The sequence below is a fragment of the Lissotriton vulgaris genome, chromosome 2_1 (genome assembly GCF_964263255.1).
Source record: "Lissotriton vulgaris chromosome 2_1, aLisVul1.2, whole genome shotgun sequence".
Lineage (NCBI taxonomy): Eukaryota > Metazoa > Chordata > Amphibia > Caudata > Salamandridae > Lissotriton > Lissotriton vulgaris.
Window position 1 is genome coordinate 584,357,607 of NC_141687.1, and position 7,912 is coordinate 584,365,518.

The 7,912-nt window shown below is 42.0% G+C and overlaps 1 protein-coding gene across 8 annotated transcripts in view; it reads left to right on the plus strand.

The window, feature by feature from the left end:
- Positions 1-6,952, plus strand: part of CPSF7 (cleavage and polyadenylation specific factor 7) — a 218,030-nt gene extending 211,078 nt beyond the window's left edge. For all 8 annotated transcript variants that reach the window (XM_086955610.1, XM_086955612.1, XM_086955617.1 and 5 more), the window contains one exon: positions 5,769-6,952. The gene's annotated coding sequence lies outside the window, so the exon portion shown is untranslated. The remainder of the gene's footprint in view (positions 1-5,768) is intronic.
- Positions 6,953-7,912: the final 960 nt, after the last annotated feature.

Consider the following 7,912-nt stretch of genomic DNA (forward strand, 5'->3'; position numbering starts at 1 on the left):
ATTCAAATGCAATACCTCTTGGGGTAGTTTACTAAACATTTGGGAACAGATACATTTATTTTAAATATTGCCTAACCACAACTTGTTTACTGTCCTTCATAAATAACTCACTCAAGTGTATCATAAAGAAAATAGTAAAATTTTCCCAAATCTCCTGTTCTCCCATGTCAGGCATGAGTAACTTGTCAGTTCTACTTTTTCTTATACACTCTTGAACTTGTAGTCCTGCTTTTATAAGGTAAACATACTAAAGCATTGGAATGCGAAGAAAATTAAAAAGCTGTATGAGCTGCTAACACCTAACCTGGGACAAATTAAAGCTGTTAACATTACCCAGTGCCCACTTACTTCACATTGCTCAGTGCTCTCCAACCCCTATTGCCTTGTTATTGCACACAGATAAGGGGAGGCAAGCAGCCTTCCTCTACTTCCACTGCCTAAAACAAACAATCTATTCCTCAAGGGGCAGTAGCTAAACCAACTCAAACCATAGCGACCAAAAGCAAGATAATAGAGAACCCTTTAAGTAACACCCCAAATAGCATCACAAATACTAATTTGGAACATAACAACACTGGCCCAAAAACACCAGCAACACAATTGAACAGAGGGTGGGACAGAGAACCTTCTGATGGAAGATTTTCCGTCAATCTTCCACCAGAAGCTAGTCCCTTCATAGTAGTAATGACCGGCGTACCAGAACTGGCGGATCAAAACTCTGAGCCAATTTGGTCACTAAAGAACAAGGTCCAACATTGGCTCAGCATGAATCGGTCACTTCCGCCTTATTGCTTTACCAAGATTCTGATGGTAAGAAGAGCCCCTTGGGTAGGGCATGGCAGGAAAACAATACAGGGAGATTGCGTCCTTATTACTTTTGAAGATCCTAGATTGGTCGACCACATCTGTTCATGGGAACACCCGAGTCTAACTGGTGGTATAGGAACAAAGCGCCTTTCCTTCTTTTACCCCCCGAGACACCGTAATGGTTACCATTACAATGGACCTTGGCACACTGTGCGCCCTCGATATCGGGGTAGAGAAAGGGGGTAGAGTGGGGAGGACAACATCAGAGGGATCTCTATAGAGAGCCATCGTCCAGGGTGGGCTGGAGTGGTATCCCAACGATGAATAGATATAGTGGTCTTGAGTCAGTTGATTGACTTCCACTGGCTGAAGACCATCTAAGGCCAAGCCAACGGACCCAGAGCTTAACCCCAAATCACAAATAGTTGAAGACCATCTTAGGCCCAAGTCAACGGACCCAGAGCTTAACCCCAAATCACAAATAGTTGAGGATCTTAACAAGGACCCCCAAACCTTAAGCGTTTATTTATTTATTTGCTGGTTTATATAGCGCTTGAATCGACTCCCAGTGGAGTATCTCTGCGCTTTTGGAGCCGGTCGAACAGAGGGTGTGGATAGAGTAAGAACTAGATCTCATTTCTGAACAGTACGGTTTTCAGTTGTCTCCTGAATTTGAGATGTTCAGTACACTGTCTCAGAGACAGAGGAAGTTTGTTCCATAATGTGGGTCCTGTTATTGATAGTGCTTTGCTCCCATGTCTAGCCTTTTTAGCATGGGGCACCACAAGAAGAAGATTGTTGCTGGACCTGAGAGATCGAGTTGGAATATAAGGAACAAATTTGTTTTCAAGGTAGGCGGGCCCTTGTCCATTTAGACATTTGTGTATCAAACAACATATTTTAAATTTAGTTCTGCCGGATTGAAAGTCAGTGCAGTTGCTCAAGGAGGGGCTTAGATGCAGTTCTCGGGGGGACATTGAGGACTAGGTGGGTTTCTTGGAACATCGCCGGCCTTCATCCCAAGATTGAAGATGGGAGTGCCATGAGCTTCCTAGGTAGACAACAAATTGTCTACCTTCAGGAGACATGGTCACCGACGGAACTGCACCTCCTGGGATTTGGGACTCATTTTTCCCCAGCACTGGTAGGGAGCATGGCTAAGGATAAGGGGGGATTAAACATCTATATAGCAAATACTATCCAGCAACTAAAAATAACCACTGTTGAACTGGACGTAAACTTCCAGCTTCTCTCCCTTTCCTTACCCAAAAATGAGACTGTCCTGCTTGTTAATTTCTACAACAATTTGGAGGAAGGAGAATTTCTGAGGGTGTTATTAAATCTTAATGAAAAACTCTCTAATCTTAGACAGGTGAAAGGAGGTAATGGTGCAGTTTTCTTCCTATGGGGGGGGGGGGCAAGGGGGATGGGGGGGAATTTAATCTACATCCCTGCCCACACCTTGGAAAAAATTGTGGTGGGATGGCGAATGAGCAGGATATCCCCCTTACCCATTTCTGCCATACCAAACTGGGCACAGCTATGAACGATCTATTATCAGACTTGGACCTCTTAATAGTCAACAAACCGAACTCTAATACTAAGCAGTTAGAGCCAACATAAGTAGGGAGGGGATACCAGTCAACAGTCGACTATATCCTCCTATCGGATGGCTTGTCAAATAGGACCAAGCACTTCGAGATCCTACCAAATACACTAAGTGATCATTCGTCCCTTAGGATAGAACTCAACTTAATCCACCAACAATCCCTTACCTTAACGATAGCAAAAGCTTTGAGCCAGAATAAACTACATCTGGCTCAACTAAATGGATACACTTTAAAATGGGGGAAGATAAATCCTGGGCAAATTACTGAAGAGCTGATTAAATCAGCCTACCCTTACATCATAAAATGCCTCGATTTAACTGTGACAGAGGAGGAAGTTCTAAGCAACTTTTCCATAATTTTAACTACCATTAAAGGCCTCCTGATAGCAAAGGCAGAAACATCAAATAAGAAAGGTTGGTTTAACCATAGCTGTACCTTGGCACACTCTAAGCTAAACGTGGCCCTGAATAAGGATGCTAGAGATCCACAGCTAATTGCCAGACTTAGAAAAGAATACCTGTCTGCGCGAAACCAGAGAAAGGCTGAACTAAAACAGGCTTTGTGGGACGAATTACATAAAAGTGCCCTAGATAAAAAATAGTGAGGCATTTTGGAGAGTTGTAAAGTCCCCATTCTTAGCAGATGACAATCTTCCTAAAATCGAAGTGGCCATAGGAGGAGCCTGTGTATCCCATTTCTCAAAAATCTTCCAGAAAAAAACACATATAGGAAGCGAAGATGTAATCCACCCAGCTGCAGTATACCCCATTTCAATTGAATATGACATCTGAGGTCCTTCTAACCCTAAAATTAAGTAAAAATGGAAAAGCTCCGGGGCCTGATGGAGTCCCGGTGGGCATCTTTAAATACAACATGGACCTCTGGGCCCCCCATACTTACCAGGGTATGCACCGCAGCAGCAAAAGAGGGGCTGCTGGAGTCCTGGACCAAGTCCATCATGGTCCCAATCTTTAAAAAGGGAGACCGCCAGGAGCCTACTTGCTATCGCCCCATCTCACTGTTGGACTCGCTGGGCAAGGTAGCCGGCAGGGTCATCCTTGGGCGACTCCAGCAGTGGGTAGAGGAAAGGGGTGCTTTGTCCGATCTACAATTTGGCTTCCAGGAAGGTTTTGGTACAGTAGAGCAGGCCCTAAATTTAACAATGATCTTGGGAAAATACATTCACGCAAAACAGGACAAGCTCTACATGGTGTATGTGGACCTGTCCGCAGCTTTCAACTGCGTGTCCCATTCAAAGCTCTGGTCAGTATTGTCACAAATGGGAGTGGATCCCCCACTTTTAGATTTTCTGAGGGAATTATATTCCAAGGCTTCCGCGAGAGTCTGTTTCGGTTTGAAGGGCGAGTTGTCTGCACCCTTTGGAGTAGAGCGTGGAGTTAGGCAAGGATGCGCCCTGGCCCCCTTTTTATTCTCCTTGTATACAAACAGCTTGGTGGCGGAGCTTTTAAGGGGGGCCCAGGACCTCCCGCAAGTAAAACGCCTGATTCCCACTCTGCTCTACGCAGACGACGACGTCATTCTGGCCCGTACTGTGTGAACTACAGAAGGCGCTGTTCAGGTATGCGGATTTCATGGGCAGTCTCAACTTCCACATTAACATTAAGAAGACCTTTGTAATGGTGGCTGGCAAAGGGAGAAAACGGCCCAGGGATATATTCCTTAATAATCAAAAACTTGAAGTGACGGCCCAGTATCCCTATTTAGGCATTACAATAGACGAAAAAATGAACTGGAAAGTGGCAGTCGAGGCCAGAAAGCACTGTTTTAAGAAGGCAATAGCTGCCCTGATGTCCTTTTCACAAAAACTGGGCAAACGGTCGCCTGTGGAACTACTGAAAATCTACAACGCTAAATGTCAGACAACAGCACTGTACAGGGCTGGCATCTGGGGGCATGTGGATGTCTGTGCTCTACAGGTGGCAGAAAACTCATTCCTAAGATTCCTCCTTGCAGCACCAAGATGAATTTCTACGTATGCATGCCACATTGAACTAGGCATACCACATATAGAGGACCTGGCAAAAATCCAACCATTGCTATTGTGGTGGCGTATTTGGACCTCCGATAAAAATATGCTAACCAAAGGGATTGTGGCAGATTCAATGGCACTAGATCACTCTGCTAAAATAAGATGGCTTGACTACATTAGACATTTTCTGACTGACTTAGGCCTAGAGATATATTACACCACACCAGCAAAGATCAGTGAGATATCTAAGAAGGACCTGAAAGCAATGGCTCTGAGCCATTTAGATGGACTAAGGCTCATTAGCGAAATAGGGAAAGCCTCTGTCCACCATGCAATTATGGTTCAGACCACCATTACAAATCCAGCCTTATCTAACGCTTGAAATTGGTATTTTTGACAGATTCTTACTAACCAGATTTAAATTAAACCTTTTCCATGAGAAACACTTGGGAGCCAACTTTAGGTCTTTGTCCCTGCGATGACACATCAGTCCAGACTACTATACATACTGTACTGTTTTGCAAGTATTATGCTCATCGCAAATTTTGGCTGCTACCACTGCTGAAATTGTGGGGTTTTAGACAGTGCCGCCCTGCCATGTTGCGTCTTCAGCTTTTAGACTCTGAATCTACCTGTTATCATGTTGTTAATTTTCTGAAATGTATTTTTAAACACAGAAAAAATTTGTGAGGAAGATGCTCATAACACAGAACAATGAACTTAATGTAATGTGAAGTGATTCACTTTTAATCATCCTTCTCCAGTCTTACTGTATAACTGATCTTTTTTTATCTTTTGTAACAATATGGATAACATTGCTTTTATGGATTTCTATTATGAAATACCGAATAAAGAAATTTATATATATTGTTATTGCACACAACCCAATGCCAGGTACTCTTGCTCACCTCATTTAACCCCCCACCCCCAAATCTTGTCTGTGCAGGCCCGTACATATTTATATGCAAATTTTGATCTGTGCACATGGTTGCTTCTAAGGTTCTTTTATATTTCTATATTGCCTACCTTTGTACATGCACTATACAAAAGCTAAACCTGCTGTCTTGGTCAGTTTTTGTTTCTTTGTTGTGACTGCCTAAATTGTGTGAATTTTAGGTTTTTGATGTAGTGCTGGAGGACTAGATTTCTGGCATGACCAGATCTAAAATCTAGTGAATAACAAGCTGAGGAAAATCTGTTGATAAATTTGCGATGATTGATTATCACTGACTCATATTCTACCGTCCCAAATTGGTTGACACACATTGTATAGTGCATGTATAAATTACCTAAGAATGTGTGTTTTATTGAAGGAGCTAGATTTGTGTGATTGGATTGATGGATTATTACTTCTTTTTCAGGGGTTCGTGTGAATAAACTTTTTTATGGACTTACATTTTGTCATTGTGAACAAGACTGAAGGACAGATGGGTCCTGGCTGCCATCTTCATGCTGTGTGTGAGCATCCACGTTGTTCAGAGAGAGCATTCCTTTCCCATCCTCTGGACGAAAACCATCCCTTCCAGCTGATGGCTTGCAGTTCTTTACCTCTATTCACAAATATACGAACAAAGGGGCATCTTGCATTGACAGTTAATTGCTGTTTCACTCAGTCTCTATCTCTCTTTGGACATTTTCTATATCTTGAGCTGACTAAATATCTCTCACCATGAAATTCATAACTATACATAGTCTTACCCTTTAACATGAAGCATTTTTTCTCTGTACCAAAATGACTGATGCCTCTTTTCCTTTTATCCTTTTTAAGATTTGTCTGAGGCCGCATCCAATGAGAAGGGATGAGTGAGGTAGCTTTCCTTCTTACTACAAAGATTAAGGCTTTTTTTCGAATACAGAGAGGACGATTTATTTCATCTGAACCAGAGTTCATTACTTTCTACTGAGAGTAGCATGGCCCCTCTTCTTTAAGGAACTATGCTTATCGGTCAGTAGGACAAACAATGTCTTGTTCCTCTATGTCAAGAGGAACAAGGACTTAATCTTCACCACAAGAGCAACGAGACCCCCTGGTCGGCAGAAAGGTTTCACTTCCCTTAGCCTGGTCCAAGGAGGCCTTTTCCTTTATATTTTTCAGAGGTGCCTCAATTTATAATTTGCTCAGAGTTGTTTTTATTCACTAATTGAAAGTTTATTTCATATGTCTTGCCTTTAGAGCACAAGGCAATGTTACATACATTTTCTTATCCTTTAATTTTGGCCTGGTTCCCATATTCATTTTCTTTCTTCTCACCCAAGCTCCTCTCTGATATTTTTCCAGTTTGTCTTTCTCATTGCAGATCAAGTGAACATGATGATCCCTATGTTTTTATTTTTGATGATAAGCAGGTGATGCCAGAATGCTACAAAAGCCCTTCCCTGGATGGGTTGTGTTTTTTACTTACCAGCACAATTTTTAGTTACTCCAAAATAGTTCAGTAACAAAGAAAATGCCCTGCATTGCAGCTGACCTCAAGACCTTGATTTGTGTTGTGTCTTCGTAGGTTAAAGACATTGTGTAATAAACTTGATGATGTTGTAAATCTTTTACATTGCTTTTTTATGTTGTATTCAGTTTTACATTTGCTTGTGTGTGGTAAATAAATTAGTAGCTGGGTATGTGCAACAAATGTGGGCAATGTCATTGGAAGTAATTTGTTAATTCTTTGTCTTTGGCAGTGAGATGGATGATTCTGTAGGAGTGGGGGGCATGATGGTCAACACCCTTTGTGATTTAGGTGCTTATAATCTCTGCAGCAAGTTCTTGAACAATATAACAGCAGCAGGCAAGTAAGGCTGAGGTTCTCCAGCCTTGGATCTTTCATAGATTAAAATGCTTGAATCATACCCCGTAGTTGAGGTGGGAGTCCCTTTGGTAGTATAAAATCATAGAGCTGCAAGGCCCTAACCAATTTCACTTTAGTAGTCCACTGACCTAAATGAAACCTACCCTGAAGCCCATCCACTGAGATGAGGGCCCTGAGCCTCCTGCCTCCCAGTGGTCAACTCACGCATGTCATTTAGAAAGTGAGCCTCGGACCTTTGCTCTCTTTTCAAACAGATAAGTGTATAATTTATTTCAAAAATCAGTTTTTTAAGACTTTATTTTGGGTGTGTGTAAGAAGCTAGCTCTTTTTATAGTGGATGAAAACAAGGTACACTGTGTAACGAGTCCAGGCACCCCTATTTGGTTTACAGAGGCAAAAATGATAACGCTAAATGCTCTCTTTTGTGTAGTGTGGGCGAGCAGTTTAAGCTAACCAAGGGTTGTGCTAATCATTCATTTGTACTCACAGAGGCAGTACATAAGGCACACGCAAGAATAAATCCAAGACCAGTTTAGAAAAATAACTGGTACTTTTATACAAATTAAGATGCCAAGAACTTCGGTATCAAGTAAGTATTGTTTTAAATAGGAATTTTTACAGGTGAGTAATTGTAGCAATGCTTGCCTAAGGGAGAGAAGGCCTATGTTGTATACAGTTATTTATGATCTGTTTCTGGTGGT